We start from the raw sequence: 18,093 nt of genomic DNA, 5'->3' as shown, positions 1-18,093 counted from the left end.
GTCTAAGTTGTGGGGAGAGGTCAGGACTGGGGCTGGTAGAGTCTCTTCCAAAATAAAATCCTGAGATTTCAGGATGCGATATGCCCAGTTTATGCAACACTGGGACCTTCTGCATCTAGCATCTCCGTGGGTCAAGGAAATCAGAGCGTTTGAACTGGAATTAGTCCAAAGCATATCCCCGGCTTTGCAGGCCAGACCGAGCTGCATCCAGGCCGCCCCACCACCGTGACCCGGAGGCAGCCAGACAACACCACGGACTGAGGGCCCTTCACCTACCGAACAGCCACACGACTGGCTTCTACCAGAGGACTGTCCTTCGCTGATTTCTAATTTAGAAGACGGTCATCATGTAGTTTGCGTTTTTTTAAACATCGATATCTGGCGGCGGGGGCGGCGGGGGGGAGAGAGGGGGAGAAGTCACTTCTCCAACCATGAGCAGAGACTGGAGAAAACACTTTTGCTTAGGAATTTGGTGAGAACTTGCAATAATTAATTTCCAAACTTGGATCCTGACTGCCAAAGCTCAGGGCAAGGTGTGTGCTGAACTTCAGAGGAGAAAGGAACGACCATCTCTGCAGAGGGAACAGGTGCGTTTTACTGTAGGGTAGGGTTAGCCTGGGGTTCAGGATGGGGTCAGCAGATGGGAAAAGCGTGCAGACGGCTCAGCAAGCCAAGCTTGCCGCACAGAAGGGTTTGAGGGATCCTTTCAAAATTGGGATACCAAATACCAAATATCCAGTTTTGGCTGGATTTCCACACCCGAGATAGTCTGGGCACAGTGGCAGCCCCACTGATAAGATGACGGAGCTAAACCATCAGGAGGAGGAAGCGGAGGCCAACAGGGCCAAGTGGAGGCTACCCTGAGGCGTCCACTCCCCCACGGACCTGGGCTGGAGACCATCCAGCCTGGATGTGCAAACACCCCGTAGACTATTTCTGAGTTCTACGAAGCTGTTGGTCTTATTTGCTTGTCTGCACGTTATGAAGGGCTCTTGCTTGATTGTGGATTATTTGCGCCAAGTGATTCTGCACAGAAGGGAGAAGGTGAGAACCATAAGGCCTATTAGACCTTTCTCCAGCAGCCAAAGCATAACGCCGCTGGAACATACCCGTGCAGCCATCCTGCAGGGGACAGACCTCCTCCTCGGCTGGTACAGTCCTACCTGCAGAGGCTATGTCAGTTGTTAATACATTGAATATCAACTCTACACAAAACCCTATAACTTCTAGATGAAGGACCTTGGAACCAGAAGCTACCTCTTCCTAATTCCTGAACTTCAGGTCTCACATGGCAGGTAAACAGCTCTGTGCCCTAAGCAAGGACTCCGCATCAGACTCTGAACTTCCTGTTTTTAAGCCGTTTATCCATCGGTGCAATGAGCTCACCACAGCTAAGCTTTTATAATCTATTTGTGTTCTTTTTGATGAAATAAATCCTAACTGGTGCATAAGAAGGGTCACAAAGCCCTGGATTAGTGGTGATCTTTTTGCAGGTTGGGCGAGCGAACAATTGTCATAGGAGGGTTTAGGGTTTACAGGGGCACGGGGATTGTTAACATCAACAAGGCCCCAGCCCTGCTATGTGTGAGGTCATCAGTCCTCACCAAGACACTAAAAGATTCACTGTTATCCCTGATTTTTAAGCAAGGAATGAAAAGCACAAAGATTGGACATCATCATCTAAGTCACATATCTTGTAAACAGTGGGGATGGGTAGGGTTCATCCTTTTTTGGGCACCATCTGTCTGCCAACCCTGGGACAGAGCCCCGAGGGTGGACAAATGGGCATCATGCACTCTGTGCTCGGGCCAGGGGACCCAGCCACACCAGGAGATGCGTAAGTCAACATGGAGCATCCCCACCCCCCAGGTTTCTTGAGCGTAGGCTGTGGGTCTGTCCACTTACCGCCGGCCCAGGGCTTGGTGGACGGAGAGCCCATGAAAGCTGATGTGTGATAGAGCTCAGAGCCAACACACGCCTGATGTGCTCTCAGGGCAAATCGTTACAATGAGGTTAAATACAGTGAAATGAACATGGCTCTACACGTCCATCATGCTACCTGAGCCGGGCTGGCAAACTGTGCCTGGCATGCGGGGAAAGACCTGCTCACCCGACCTGTGCAGACCGGAGACGTGTAAGGGGCGAGGCAGCAAGAGAGAAGCAGGAAGCTGGAAATAGTTCTCATGGTTTCCACTTAATTGGATCACCTGAGAACACAATACCAAAATGCCTCTTTTTAAGAGTTTTTTTTTTTTTTTAATGTTACTGATGGATGTCTCTAAATATTGGAACAAATGGTGAGCCAAAGTAACACTATTTTTAAACATACATCCATCCAAATGCACAAAACCGGGACCCTTTCCCCAAGATCCCAGAACATTAGACTAAGAAGACTTGTCAGAGTTACAAAAGTAGGACATTGTTTGAATGTTTATATTTAACCAATGCTATCAAATTATGAAATTCCCCAGATAATTAAAATGTTGGAAGTTGTTAGAGTACACCCCAATCAGTAGTTAGATACGGGTTTAAATATTTGTATGGGATGGCTTCTGTCAGTCCTATTAGTGCATCCCTGAGCTGAATGTATACTTCTGTGTCAATCGCACCTTGTCTAAATCTTCAGGCAATTGTGAATGGGAGGTCCCCCTCAAAATAGATCTTTCCACCGTCTTCACTTGGTGACAGGCTTTGCAAAGAGACCGTGCATCTAGCCCTTAAAAATATTTTTAAAAATTCAGGTACATTTAAAGTTTTGTTTTTTTCTTTACATTTCCTTTAAATTAGATAATGTAGGAATATTCTCTATAAACAGTTCTGCAAATTTTAGTTCACTTTATTACCTGGATTCTGAAAAGGAACTCTAGCTCCAGGTAGATGCCAAATGTTACTCACCAGAATGAAGTCAGTCCATTGTGAGCAAGAGGGAGTGGGTGCTCTAGACATCGAGTTAGGAGGCGGAGACCGTTTCCAGCCAGACAACAGCATGTGGGCGCACACGGATCTGTCACTTACCTGCCTTCTGACATGTTTGCTTTGTGCCCCAATCAAGAAGGACCGTCATTACCAATCTCTGGGAAGAATGGAACACAGGTAGGGTGCCTGGTGGCTCAGTTCGTGAAGCATCTGCCTTCAGCTCAGGTCCTGATCCCAAGGTCATGGGATCGAGTCCCGCATCGGGCTCCCTGCTCAGCGGGGAGCCTGCTTCTCCCTCTCCCACTCCCCCTGCTTGTGCTCTGTCAAATAAATAATAAAAAATGGAATACAGACAGTGCTCTCAACACGAGATTTCTTTTAGGACCTTATTGTTTTAGGTCTTTATGGTTTACTTACCCAAACAAAATCTAAACCTTAAACCTTTTTGACCCTAGTTTGGGAAAGATCTCATAGATAAGACATGATTCATTAAAAAAAAAAATTGTTAATTTCATCAAAACCTGAGTCCTAGCAATTATGCTGCTCAGAGAATGAGCAGATAGGCCTCAGGCTGGAGAAAATAGTAGCAAAATTGTATTTGAAGAAGGGCTTGTATCTAGTACATTAAAAATATTCAAAACTCAAGAGGAAAACCAACATCCTAATAAGAAGGGCAAACTATTTGAGCTCCAGTAAGGAAGTCACAAACAGTACAGGAAAAACGTTAATCTGAGTGATTAGGACAAAAAGTTAAGACCATGAGACAATACTACAACACCTAGAAGTTTCGGTATTGAGAAAAAAAGTGCTTGGGCGGGGGGGGGGGGCACAGAGGGTAGCTGGCACCCCCCTACGCACGACGGTATGCCCACTTTGGAAAAAGAATTTGGCAATTTCCTACAAAGCTAAACAAGCACCCACCCTCTAATCCAGCCATTCTAATTTTGGTATTTAACCAAGAGAAATGAAAGCTTGCGGTTACCCAGAAACCCATTGGTGAGTGTTCACAACGGCCTCCTTTGGAATCACACAGGACCGGAAAGCACCCAGATGGTGCTGTGTCCAGAAAATGGACTGTCCCTCGTTCAACAAACAGGAACACACACAAAATCAGACCAAATGCTCTGAATGCAAGCGAGACTCAAGGCTCCATACTGTAGAATTTGTTTCTCATTCCTCTCTGGCTAAAGTTCAGCTAGAAAGGCACTGGGTGCCAGGGTTAGAGGTCGAGTCGAGAGTGTCCGGGAATCAGGGGAGAGGGATGGGACTTTTTTCTTGATTGTGGCAGTGGTCACACAACTATGTACATAGGTCAAAATAGAGCCATACGCTAAACAGGGGGACTCCCCATGGAGTAGAAATTCAACTACAAAAAATAAATTTAGTATCACCTCCAAAAGGAGAGAAGATGACAGACATCAGGCAGGAGGAAAAAAGAGGGAACGAACATAGTGGATTTATTGGGAGGGAGGGGAGAGCCCTTGAGAATTGAGAGAGGAAGAGCAAGGCTGACCCTCGCATCAGCCAACATCTTCGATCTCAAGGCTCCATGCAGTTGTTTTCCCTAAACACAGACCCTGAGCTTCTTTGGCAAACCTTTGAACCCTACCAGATATGTGCTAATGTGCACTATTTTCTACTGCTTTTCTTATTAATTCGTAAGTTTTTTATTTCAGACACTAGGACACTGTACCGTCCATTTCACAATTGGGGTCACAGATTTTCTGACTTAACTCTTCCATCAGATTGTAACACCAATGTCTTCCCCCTACTCAGACCTGGGCTCAGGTGAACCCCTTTGCTCATAACGAACCGTCAGAAGGGGTTGTAGGCTTTGTCCACACCCCACCGTTCAGCCCTGGGTGAACGTCCTGGCCTTCCGCATGCCCAGCGGTTCTGACAGCACGGCCTCCCTAGACAGATTTCTCAGATCCTGCTCAACTGATTAGAGCCGGTTGCAAGTGGGTCTGATTGGTGTATCTGACTCCCACCTGTCCATTTTCCCAGCATCTCCTAAATCCTCAGATGGTGAAGGAAGTCCTGGGATATAAATGTTCCCTCTCCTCAAATCAGCATCACCTCATTGGGAAAACAAGACCCACACTGAGCAAGCAAATGAGCATACCTCATTATTAAATGTAGCACAGACTGAAAGTACCAGGGGGCTTTAGAGAAAAGATGCGAGCCAGGCACCACCAGAGTGGGCTTTGTGAAAAGGCTCAGCTAAGACTCGAGAGGAGATGCTGAGCATGTAGTTATGTGAGAATATGGAAGGACATTCTAAGGATTGGATCCAAAAGCGTTCTTATTCTGTTGAATTTCATTGCTTAAGTTTGTCATAGTTGACAAGCACGGGGTTAAGAAAACACAGACCAACACTTCCCTCCCCCAAAACACACAGTCTGCTCCACCACTCCCTTCCTTCACAGCCAAAAAGCAAGATCAACAATGGGTTTCTGTAAGTAGTAGAGCTATAACATGGGGGGAGGGGGTAGTTTTATGCAGCCTGTTGCCCCAACCACAGCCCAGAGACTTTGGCCTGTATCACACAAGTAATCGGTAGGTCACTGGATGGAGCAAAGGATGGTACTAACTCTGAGTCTCAAGCCCAGGGCATGGCCTTCTGCCTGCCATTACAAATGCCTACATAGATAAGATCCCTTAACAGGGCCTTCGCTGCTAGAACTACCCATCCACAAACAGGTTCTCAGGTACCTCTTGGTCTGGGACAGGACCATCTCTTTGGCAGGGATCTGCTTCACTTAGTTTTTCAAATCTGCCCTGTAAAATAAACCAGCTATCTTGCCTATCTCTACCATTTTCTTAGATTGTTTTGAGCTCCATTCCACTGGGAAGGCAATCAAAATCCTTAGGGAAAATAGAGAAGTCATGGTGTGACCTTTTGATGATTAAACCAAGGATAATAACACCTCTCAAATATTGGGATTTTTTCCACTCCAGGATTCCCAGCAAAACCAAAGACTTAGAATTCACATTTAAGTAAGCCTTGTATAAAACTAGTTTATTGTGGTAGGTCCTGATGATCCATTGTGGACATAGTGAACATACCACCTTTTTTCTACAATACTAGTTGGTTGTTATTTAGTACATAAGTCATTGCCATCAAATGGATTACTCACATTTAGACATCATGGGACAAAATTACGGAGTTTTCTAAATTAATTCACTAATGCTAGTCTTCATGAATATTGCATGGAGATCCTGGGGAGGGAGGGAAAGAGAAATTTGTATGTATGGAGGGTAAATTTTGCATTCTTCGACATTTAAAATAGTCACAGTATTTATGTCTGTGATGTGCTTCACATCAGAGTGCTCTTTGAGAACTCAGATGTGACATTTACTTATTTGTACTTTCTTTCATAGCTTACATGGATGATGCATAATTCATGCCAGAAGTCCTTTGGCTCAACAAAATCTAATTCAGTTTATCCCCTTCCAATGCAACTTCAAACACATATGACAAGATGTGTGGATTCGGTGCTAGAGTGTGGTTGTGTGTTCCCTCCCAGAGCCTCCAGGTAAGAGCTCAGGCCGGCAACACAGAGCAGGCAAGAGTCCCCCGCTGGACTTGGGGTCCACAGAACTGACAGCATAAATCCACGTTGTTGTCACTGCATTTATGGCCCAAACCAGAAACCGGAGTAGGGCAGCTGAGACGACCAAGCTTTACCGTGACCACCCATGATGAGAGCGAACAGGCTGAACCCTCCTACCAAAGTAGGTGATAAGCCAGGAAGCCGTCTTTGGATGATGTTGTTTCAGCCCTAAAAGATGCGAATGTTGGAACCACAGAGCTTTCCAGAAAGCATCGAGTTATCTGGAAGCAGCAGAGGGGCAAAGGGGCAGTGGGTCCCCCCCAACCCCGATGCTCCTGTTAGCTGAGGAGATGCTCAGGAAGTGATCCATGGGTAATGCAGGAAAAATCATTTCACGGGGTTCTCATTTGTCTAGAATTTAGTAATGGAAGTTCTTGTGAGTTCAACTGCCTCGTGCAGCTATTTCTTTGAGAAAAAAGTTTCATTTTCATTGTTTAAATAGGAAGTAAAAAAAAATCTACATGACAAGGACATTTTTAAAGTGTAATTTAGTGAAAGTTATATGAAAAGTGTAGAAAAATCACTTTTTCCTAGTAGTGTGGATCTGAATTCTTTTCTATTTATATGCAAATGTCAGATGCCTAAGCCTATTTTATATTTTACAATTTTGAAATATTGCCTATTTCATAAACCTTAATGAAGTCCTGATAAGACAGTGAGATCTTTCTGAAAGCAGTTTCAGAAAATGTGGTCCTAAAAGGAAAGTTTTCAGACATGTTTCTTTTTTCTACATAAAACCACAATGGGCAATTCTTAGATGTAATCTTCCCCCCTCCGCTCCGCCACATTACACAGAACACGTGCTGATCCTTTAAGTGTTCAACTTAAAAATAAACCCCAGCCTCACAGAAGCAAATTGAACTGGATGGATCCTCCAACATCTCCTGGAATGACCTGCAAAATTCCACCTACGTAAAGAGCTTCTGTTCAGAAAGTCTTGTCTTCCTCTGCAGCTCCCTGGGTTTTACGTGATTGCCTGAGTTTTAACTGTACTTAAGGCTCCCCCACTGGAAGACAAGCATGTAATACACATTAGCCAAATTATTTAAGTCCACTGAGAAGAAATTATGAAACACTTCAGTCCACGCAGAAGGATGGTCTACCAAAGAGCGGCTATATGAAGAAAGTTGGCCTTATTTTTAACCACACTGCTGGGGGAAAAGAATTCCGTTGGGCTGCATTTCTTTGGTTTAGGAATGTGGCTGGAATATAAACAGAAAATAAGGCTCCAAACCTCCGCGTGGTGTTCCTCTTGGATTTCCGGATTCTGAAGGGGAGAGGGTGGAGCAGGGAAGAGGAAGCACCTCACCAAAGATTAGCACAGTGGGAATCCAGCCTAGTCCCTGGCCCTCTCCAGCAGCCGTCCTGTAGGGGTAATGGGCTTGTAGATTGTTTGTACAGTCGGTGGTTTTGTGGGGTTGTTCCTCTTGGTTTCCGGCACCCAAGTACCAACGCTTGCTAGCCTCCTCCCTTTCAATAAGAGGATCGATCTTGACAGGGGACTCCTCGGGAGTGGGCAACAAGGCAGCTCACACGGGCTTGGTGGCTCGCTTGCACAGTGGAGTGCAGGATGCCTTCATAGAGACGTGTTTTAATTTATTTTGACCAACACAAGAAAATCACCCCCCTTGTAAACACTATGCATTGGTTTAACAGTTTTTGTTAGCACACAGCATTACATTCTGCTACTGGGTCCTTAGAGCTCTTGGCTTAAGAAGATACAGTGTTGCTAAAAGGGTTTCCAGAGGCTGGGGGAGGAGGGCTCCTCCTGGCAACTATGGGCAGGACAGGTCCTTCTTCGGGCTCCGCCTGTTCCTGCTGGGATTTCAACAGTCCAGAAATGGAGCTGGGCTAGAAGCAAGCATTTTGAGAGTAAAATAGGGTGGGAGGGAGAAACTGGGAAAACCCGAGGCTTAGAGCTCCACCTCATGAGCTGTGTTACTGGAGGGGGGATCTGTGCTCACCAGGACGGCGAGTGAAGTGGGGTCTCAGACGCCCCCAGCACTAGATGCAAGGTGCAGGTGGTAGCTCACTGAGGAAGTGCTCCTTGGATCCCTAGCCCAGGTGTGAGGTCGGACCCTCAAGTAGACATCACACTTGACTAATGACTTCTTGGAACAGAGGCGTGTAGCACTGGACTGCGAGCACCAGTGTGTGGTGGTGAGTAGTTGACCACCCGATCCCCAAAACACAACAGCATGGCTGTATAATACAGACCTGCAATCCTCCATCCAAAGCTTTCAGGTCGGACCTTTCAAACTCCACGAATGGCTTGGGATTTAGAAAGCGTGTCTGCTCTACATTCCTTCACGTCTGCTGTGGGATCTGGGGCAGCACCCCCCAATTCCCCCCCCCGAAACTTCCTACAGGAGAACGTGGGCAAACTCACTCCAAGTAGAATAAAGCCCATCAGTAGCCTTCTATTAGTTCAGATCGGGGTCGGCTCTCAAGTTTTGACACCAAAGCATCAACATTCCCTCTGGTTTTTAAAAGACCTTGGGATTTTAAGGTACTGGCTGAGGCAGTGCGGTTCTAATCAAGTGCACGTGCCGATCTTATGATCCATCCCTCCATCAATGCACAAGGAGGAGAAGGTGGGGTTTTGCCATCCTCACAGTCCTGTGGGGACCAGCCTAGGGAGGCCTTTTTCTGGGTAAGAGCATCCTCTCCTCAATGTGTGAAAAAGAATAATTGCAAAGATCATCCTGAAAACAAGGTCACATCTAAAATGTAAACCTTGACTCTCAAATTCAAGCATCAAGTTGCTGGAGCAGCCTCCCCCCCTTTGTGCTCCTTCAGGGGAATTCAGAGCCCATGCCTGGCTCCCTCCATCAACCCAGACGGGAAATAAGGACCACGGAGTGTCCGTCTGGGGAGTCCCTCCCAGCTGTGTGAGAGCAAATTCACTGTTCCTGCTGGACAGGCTGTGCTTCCATCTGAAACCCCAGGGAGGAAAACCTTTAAGTGGTGGTGGTTCCTAGCCCGAGGGCCCTAGACCGTGTCCCCACTAAGTCGGTTTGAGCTTTAACCCCCAGGGCTGAGGTAGCAGGAGGCGGGGCCTTGGGGAGAGAATTCGGTCCTGAGGGAGCAGTGCCCCCCCCCGGGGGGAGAGCCGCTCTCCCTGCAGACACACAGCGAGAAAGGGGCCGCCTGCCAACCGGGCAGAAGGCCCTCCCAGGAGCCAAGTTCTTGGACGCCTTGCTCTGGGCCCCTCCCCGGCACTGAGAGCCATGAAGGGGTGAGGTTGGCATTTATGAACTGAAGCCCCTGGCGAATGGTAAGGTAGGGTTTTCAGCTATGCCAGCTTGTAGAATATTAGGTATTTGTAACTAACCTTCAAAAACTGTCCAGTCACACAGGGACTTGCCCCAGCTTCTGTGACCCTCAGTACCCGACAGCATGGTGGCCCCAGCATCGGGGGCACAGGTCCAGAGAATTCACCGTGACGTCATTGCATTCACAATGGTGTACAACCATCCTCCTCCCCATCCGGCTCCAGAATGTTCTCTTCCCTCTAAGAGGATACCTGTAGCCAGCAAGCAGTGACTCCACCTTTCTGCTCCTCCCAGGCCCTGAAACCCATTCATCTTTCTACGGATTGGCCCCTTCTGTACATTTTGGGTAAATGTTCCTACAGTTTGTGCCCTGTTCTGATTTCCCTGACCACCGTGCACCAACACTTCACTGTTTGCAGCTGAATCCTCTTCCCCTGGATGGATGGACCAGGTTTGGCTTATCCATTCCTCTCCTGCTGGGCACTGGAGGTCTTTCTCCCCTGTGGCCACTGTGAATAGTGCTGCTCTGGACGTTCACGTACAAGTCTGCATCCTTGTCTTCAGTTCTTGGCAGCGTAGACCCCCCCGCCCCCTGCAGCATTGCTGGCATCTCATGTTTCCATTACTGAAGAACCCGCCCAGGATTCTCTGGCTCCTATAAACTGATCTGAGTCAGAAAATAATCAGATGGAGGGCCAGCTGTGAGGTGCCCACCCAGGCTCCCGCTGCAGGGGGAAAGCCTCAAAGTACACATTCGAGTTGAGCTCATACTCCAATAGACAGTTAAAGGACTGATGACTCAAGACACAGTAAGCTACTGTCAGTCCGTCACGCTGCAGCTCAGAGAGAAGTCTGATAGGGAAAGAGGCAAAGCCTAGAGCCTGAGCTGGGCAATAAGCCCCTTGGAGTAAGAATTCACACCTGCCCTTTGAGCACTGTGTCCCCAGCACCCGGCATGGTCCTGGCACCCATGGTGTGCATGGTAATACCCACTAGGAGTTCAGGCACAATGCTGCAGAACTTAGGGAGGGTCATCAGCACCCAACAAGGAGCTTGGGAAATATTTCCTGTTTATAAGCCCAGAAGGAATTGGCCAAGGAAAGGGATGGGGGCCTGATCTTCCAGGCGGAAACAGCAGGAATATGCACCATTATCGAGGCGGGAAGGATGCCCCGCATTCAGGGAACAGTAGATAGTGGTGGTATATCCTAAAGAGCGCATAGAACACAGTTTACAATTATGGGACAAGAGGCAGATATGCTAAAGTAGCAACCTGGAAAGCAGGTATAAACACCCGCCTTTCACAGATCTAGGAATCAGGGTTCAGAGAAGTTCTCTCCCTGTCCTGTGCAGAAGCTGAATTCAAGGCAGGAGATGGACTTTTGTCCCCTTGCTCCTGCCGCTTCCTCGAGCACTGTCCCCACACTGCATCTTCCTGGGACTGGGCAGAGCATTGCATCCAGGAGAACGTGAAATGCAAGGTAAACAGGGACTATGCCCCCTATGAGGATGAGGCCCTTGCATTTTTCACTCTGCAGGTCTTCAGTGGGGCCTTTTCCCTGCCTAGGAGAGAGCTGGAGCCCTGGCAGATGCCATGGGTACCAGTCAGGGTTCGGAGCTATAACTGTGCCTCAGCAGAGAGCTGACCTCCCTGCAGAACAAGAAATTCTGCCTGTGAACGGCTGCTGCACTTCAGGCCCTTCCCGGCATCCTGCCCCTGGACATCACACAGACCTGCCACATCCCACCATCATCATGCTAGCTCATTCCTTGTCCAAAGTATCCTAACATGGCTCCTTAGGTTTCTGTTTCTCCAATTGAACCCTGACTGATACACTGAGAAAAAATTCATCAAAGTGCCACTGGGGACCTCATGGAACATCCATCATGGATGCATGGAATGCTAGAGGGTCCCTAGTGGCCCCATGCCACCTCTGGTAGGCAGCCTCATTTAGCACCAGTGCCCTCTGCCCAGGGAGCCAGCCCCACACACTGAAGGACTTGCAACAGTCACAGCTGGACCTCCTAGCCTGCTGCACTGGAGGCCTACCCACCCACCAGCTTCCCTGCAGCTGTGGCAGCCAGGTCGAGGGACAGACTCCCATGCCCATGCATCTGCAGCAATCATGGCCCAACCACAACAGAAGGGTGCATGAAGGCCATACAGGGGACACCCCCGGAGCCCTGGGCTTGAGAGACTTGGAGGGGGGGATTGTTCTCCTAGGGCCTCCCAGGACACCTTCTGCATAAATCCACTTTTTCAAAACCTGGAGATGTAACTTATCTACTGTGAATACACAGAGGCAAACTGGAGAGACAAGGAATATGTTCAAAAGTCAAAACCTGTGATAAAGAACTAATGAAATGGAGATCTATCTCCCAATAGAATTCAAACTAATGGTCACAAAGCTGCTCACTGAACTGAGAATAAACACAGTGAGAACTTCAACAAAATATGAAGAACCAACTGGAGCTGAATATAATAACTGAAAACTACACTAGAGGAAATCAACAGGTTAGATGATGCAGAAGAACAGATCAGTGATCTGGAAGACCAACTCATGGAACTCACCCATGTAGAATGGCAAAAAATTTTCAAACGTAATAGTTTAAGGGACCTGTGGGACAACATCAAGTATACTAACATTCATATTACAGGGGTCTCATAAGGAGATGAGAGAAAGGGAAAGAAAATCTACTTGAAGAAATATGGCTGAAAACCTCTTTTACCTGGTGAGGGAAAATCATCCATGTGCCATGGCAAAGAGTTGCAATAAAATGAACCCAAAGACATCCTGAGACACTATAATCAATGTGTCAACAAAGAACATCTTAAAAGCAGCAAGAGAAAAACTCTTTATATACAAGGGACCTCCCATAAGACTATCAGCTGATTTTTAGACAGAAACTTTGCAGTCCAGAAAGAGGGGCAAGATATATTCAAAGTACTGAAAGGAAAACTGCAATCAAGAATACCCAGCAAGGTTATCACTCAGAATTGGAGATAAGGAGACCAGCAAAAGCTAAAGGAGTTCACCACTGGGAAGCTGGAGGAACAGGAGGACCTTAAGTTCACTTCTTCCCAGGGATACAATAATATATCAGCTAAATAACCCAGAAAATGATCTGAAGGCTGGCAGAACAAACTCTACAACTAAAGTTAAAGAGGCCACATCGAAGAAGGTAGGAAGGGCAAAGTGGACCGCAGACATCCGTGGTGGGGAGGAAGCTGGTGGCACAGAGACAGGAGAAAAACAGACTTTCACACAGAGCTGCCCACAAATGGGGAGGATGAATCTCCCTAATATTTGTCTCTCAACATGAAAGAGACAATTTCATGAGTTCTTACAACCAGTTGGACTTAAAGCATGGAATTTAGAAAATTGATGGGCTTGGCTCTGAGAGCACCAGAGGGTGTTGGGAAGCAGAGTCCCTGCCCTTAAAGAGATAGAATGACAAAAAGTCCATGGAGATGCGCTGAGCCCCAGTTTGGAAAACACCAGGGGCAGACAAGAGGGAGTGTGATTTGTTCATCTTAAGAGTGTGACCCAGAGAGGCAGGGATTGCAGGGAGACACCACCAGGAAAAAAGGAACTGGCAGGTGCCATTTCCATGACCACCCTCCAGCATAACCAGAGGCCACCTGCAGGAACCAGTGAGGGCATCAACATTGGTTACCTAACTTGCCTACCCCAACTCCCACATCCCAATTTTTCAGCAGATCCATCCTTCCCAGTCACACTTGCCTTAGTCTTGGGGCTGTGGGACCCTCCCACAGAGCATGGGCGCAAACCCTGCCAATACCCCATCCCCTGAATAGCACTGTCTTGTGCTACCTCAGTTCTGGTGACAGGGGCAGGTCTCATTTTGTAAGCAGACCACCATTGCTGGGGACCAAATGCTGCCAACAAAAGGCAAAGAAAGCCTCTGCAGAAAACTCAAAGAAAAAGGCCAAGACTCAACAGCAGAGCACAGGTAACACATGAGACCAGCCTGAAATGCCAGGCCCTGGGGAACAGAGGACACTGCAGGGCAGTACAAGACTTCTTCATAACAGCATTACCTTCAAGAGCAGGAAATGTAGTGGACTCTCCTAACACACAGAAACAGACACAGACTTAAAATGAGGAGTCAGAGAAATAGGTTCCAAATGAAAGAGCAGGATAAAACCATAGCAAGAGACCTCAGTGACACAGAATTAATAGGCCAGATGGAGAATTTAATGATCATAAAGATACTTACTGAACTTGAGAGAAGACTGGAGGACATCAGTGAAACCCTTAACAAAGAGTAAAACACCCAATCAGAGATGAAGAACACCATAAATGAACTTAAAAAAACACTTGATGGAATAAATAGTGGGCTAGAGCAAGCAGAGGAATGAATTAATGACCTGGAGGACAGAGTAATGGAAATCAATCAAGCTGAGCAAATGGGAGAAAAAAGAATTACGCAAAGTGAGAATAGACGTAGGGAACTCAGTGACTCCATCAATCATAACATTTGCATTATAAGGATTCCACAAGGAGAGAAGGAGAAAAGGTCTCCCCCTTCAAATTTATTTGAAGAAAATCACTGAAAGTTTCCCTAATCTGGGGAAGGAAACAAGTATCTAGATCCAGGAGGCATGGAGATACCCCCAACAAATTCAACCCAAGGAAGTACACACCAAGACACACAATTAAAATGGTAAAAGTAGTGATAAAGATGAAAAAATAAAAGCAGCAAGAGAAAAGAAGACAGTTTCATACAAGGGAAACCCCATAAGGCCATCAGCTGATTTTTCAATGGAAACTTGGCAGGCCAGAAGGGAGTGGCATAATGTCTTCAAAGTGCTGAAAGGAAAAAAAAACCTGCAGCCAAGAATGCTCTATCCAGCAAGGCTGTCATTCAGAATAGAAGGAGAGAGAGAGAGTTTCTCAAACACACACTAAAGGAATTCATGACCACTAAATGAGCCCAACAGAAAATATTAAAGGGGACTCTTTGGAAAGACAAATGACAGTATGAAGGTAGGAAACACAAGAGCACTACAAATAAGGATTTCTGTAAAAAGTAGTCAAGGGAATCATAAAAGGATATGAAATATGACACCAGATACCTAAAATGTGTGGTGTGGGGGGGAGGAGTGAAGAATGGGTTTAAAATTAAGCAACCATCAACTTTATATAGACTGCTATGTACAGATGTTCTACACAAATCTAATGGTAACAAGTCAAAAACCAGTAATTCAGATGCAAAGATAAAGAAATCAAAGTTTATCACTAAAAGCCAGCAAACCATGGGAGAGAATGAGAGAGGGATCAGAGAAAAACTACAAAGCAACCAACGGAAAGTAACAAAATGGCAATAAGTACATATTGATAATTATTTTGAATGTAAATGGACTAAATGCTCCAATCAAAAGACAGGGTGACGACAGAGTGGATTAAAAAAAAACAAGACCCATCTATATGTGACATACACAAGACTAGTTTCAGACATAAAGACACCTGCAAATTGAAAGTGAGGGGATGGAGAAACAATTATACAAATGGATATCAAAAAGTCAGGGTAGCAATACTTACATTGGACAAAATAGACTTTAAAACAAAGCCCATAATGAGACAAATAAGGACACTATATAATAATAAAGGTGAAATCTAACAAGAGAATATAAATGCTGTAAGTATTTATGCACCCATTATGGGAACACCCAAATATATAAAACAGTTAATAGCAAACAAAGGATATAATCAATAGTAGTAACATAATGATAGGGCCTTAAATGTAAACCCCACAGCTAACATCATCCTTAATGGGGAAAGCCTGAGAACTTTTCCTCTATGGTCAGGAACAAGACAGGGATGTGCACTTTCACTGCTGTTACTCAACATAATACTAGAAGTCCTAGTCTCAGCAATCAGACAACAAAAAGAAAAGCCACCCAAATTGGTAAGAAGTAAAGTTTCACTATTTCTAGATGACATGATACTATATATAGAAAACCCTAGGACTCCACACCAAAAAACTACTAGAACTGATAGATGAATTATCAATGTACAAAAATCTGTTGCATTCCTATCCACTAATAATGAAGTGGCAGAAGTGAAATTAAGAAAATAATCCCATTTACAATTGCACCAAAAACAATGAAATTACCTAGGCATAAACATAACCAAAGAGATCAAATCCCGCACTCTGAAAACTATACAACACTGATGAAAGAAATGGAAGATACAAAGAAATGGACATTCCATGCTCACAGATTGCAAGATTGTTAAAATGCCCCTACAACCCAAAGCAATCTGCAGATTTAATTCAATCCCTATCAAAATACCAACAGCATTCTTCATAGAAATAGGCTAATTCTGAAGTTTATATAGAACCACAAAAGACCCCAAATAGCCAAAACAATTTTGAGAGGGAACAAAGCTGGAGGCATCACAAATCTGGACTTCAAATTATATTACAAAGCTGTAGTCATCAAAACAGTATGGTACTGGCACAAAAAGAGACACACAGACCAGTGGAACAGAAGACCCAGAAATAAACCCACAATTATATCATGAATTAATCTTCAGGAAAGGATAAGACTATCTGATGGATAAAAGACCGTCTCTTCAAGAAATGGTGCTGAGAAAACTGGACAGAAACATGCAAAAGAATGAAACTGGACCACTTTCTTACACCATACACAAAAAATAAACTCAAAATGGATTAAAGACCTAATTGTGAAACTTGAACCATAAAACTCCTGAGGCGAGCACAGGCAGTCATTCCTTTGACTCAGCCATAGCAAATTCTTTCTAGATAGGTCTCCTGAGGCAAGGGAAATGAGAACAAAACTATTGGGACTACATCAAAATAAAAAGCTTCTGCACGTAAAGGAAACAATCAAATCAACTAAAAGGCAACCTACTGAACGGGAGAAGATATGTGCAAATGACATACCCAATAAAGACTATCCCAAAATATGTAAAGAACTTATAAAACCCAACACCCAAAAAACAATCTTAAAAGTGAGAAGACATGAACAGACATTTCTCCAAAGACATCCAGATGGCCAACAGACACATGAAAAGATGCTCAACATCACTCACCACCAGGGAAATGCAAATCACAACTATAATGAGATATCACCTCACACCCATCAGAATGGTTAAAATTAACACAAGAAACAACACGTATTGATGAGGATGTGGAGAAAAAGGAACCTTCCTGCACTGTTGGTGGGAATGCAAACTGGTGCAGCCACTGTGGAAAACAGTATGGAGGTTCCTCAAAAAGTTAAAAATAGATGTAATAGAAAAATCTCTATTCCATTATATATATACACACACATCTACATACATATATAACAGAGTAATTTTCAGCTGTAAGAAAGGATGAAATCTTGTCATTTGCAACAACATGGGCAGATGTAGAAAGTGTAATGCTTAAAAAAAAAAAAAAGAGGAAGACAAATAACTGCAGAGAACAGATGGTTACCAGAAGGGAGAAGGGTAGGGGAATGGGTGAAATAGGTGACGGGGAGTAAAGAGAACACTTTTTGTGATTAACAACAACAACAACAAAAAGTTTACCACCACTAAACCAGCCTTGCAAGAAATGCTAAAGGGACTATAGATGGAAAAATTAAAGTTTGTAACTAGATATCAAGAAAAAAATAAACATAGTGAAGGTAGTGGATCAACCACCTACACAGCTAGAATGAGGGTTGGAAGACCAATACAGTAAAGTCATCTAGATCTTCAATAATTAGTCAAGGGATACACAAGATGTAAAATATGTCAAAAACCAACAGGATGGGTGGGATAAAAATTTAGTGCTTTTACAACACACTTGAACTTAAGGAATCATCAACTTAAAGTAGACTGTTGTATACATAGATGTTATAGGTGGACTTCATGGTAACCACAAACCAAATCCCTACAATAGATACACACAAAATTAAGAAATCCAAACATAACACTATAGTCATTAAACCAGAAGGAAAAGAAGGGAACAGGGAATTACAAAACTCAGAAGGTTTTAAAAAGGCAGTTAAGTTTGCATCAGTAGTTACTTTAAATATAAATGGGCTAAATGCTCTAAAAGACACAGGGTGGCTAAGTGGATAAAAAGACTCATTTATCTGCTTCCTACTAGAGATTCACTTCATGTGAAAACAGACTGAAAGTGAAGGGATGGAAGAAGACAGTCCATACAAATGGAACCCTCAAAAAAGTTGAGGGAGCCATTCTTGTATCAGACAAAATGGACCTTTAAAATAGACTCAAATATACAGATGTAGTGAAAAGGGG

Source organism: Mirounga angustirostris, unplaced genomic scaffold (assembly GCF_029215605.1).
Source record: "Mirounga angustirostris isolate CCGP_5_RB_7025 unplaced genomic scaffold, mMirAng1.0.hap1 SCAF_14, whole genome shotgun sequence".
In the NCBI taxonomy this organism is placed as follows: Eukaryota; Metazoa; Chordata; class Mammalia; order Carnivora; family Phocidae; genus Mirounga; species Mirounga angustirostris.
The sequence above is the reverse complement of the archived record's forward strand: the minus strand, read 5'-3'. Positions refer to the sequence as shown.